At 49.1% G+C, this 460-nt stretch overlaps 1 protein-coding gene across 1 annotated transcript in view; it reads left to right on the forward strand.

The window, feature by feature from the left end:
- The window catches only part of MYO5B (myosin VB), a 134,744-nt gene that overhangs the window by 125,596 nt on the left and 8,688 nt on the right, over positions 1 to 460 (forward strand). The window lies entirely within an intron of this gene.

Below are 460 nucleotides of genomic sequence, written 5' to 3' on the forward strand. Positions count from 1 at the left end.
TGAATTCGTTTACAACCTGTGATAGGTATTCCTGAAAGCTTCAGGGAGCTTTTCTAAGGTTACTTGTGAGCTGCTTGAATAGGCTTTTACGTGGTAAAGAAGATCCAGTGCCACCTGTGCACATCTCTGCATCCCTAAAGTGGGATGTCGTGGTGTCACAAACCTCAGTGCAGACTGTGCTACCCTCCCACGCTCTGGTGCTGTGGCCTTTCTGCTTTGGCCGGCTCCAGCAGGTCCATCTGTCCTGTCGTTGGACTCTCCGGTTCTGTGTCCACACTGCAGAGAGGGATGCAAGTTGCCAAAATCTCAGCTTTCCCAGGGCTGTGGGGGAGAGGGGTTTGCCTGGATATGTCTCCAGCTCTGGTGAAACTCCTTGTTTCACCTGGTAGTTGGTGAATTTTAAGAGGCTTTTAAAAAAAACCCAACCGAAACCAAAAAAAACCAACCCAAAACCTTCTAG

This window comes from Egretta garzetta, unplaced genomic scaffold (genome assembly GCF_000687185.1).
Source record: "Egretta garzetta isolate BGI_Z169 unplaced genomic scaffold, ASM68718v1 scaffold179, whole genome shotgun sequence".
NCBI classification, from domain to species: Eukaryota; Metazoa; Chordata; class Aves; order Pelecaniformes; family Ardeidae; genus Egretta; species Egretta garzetta.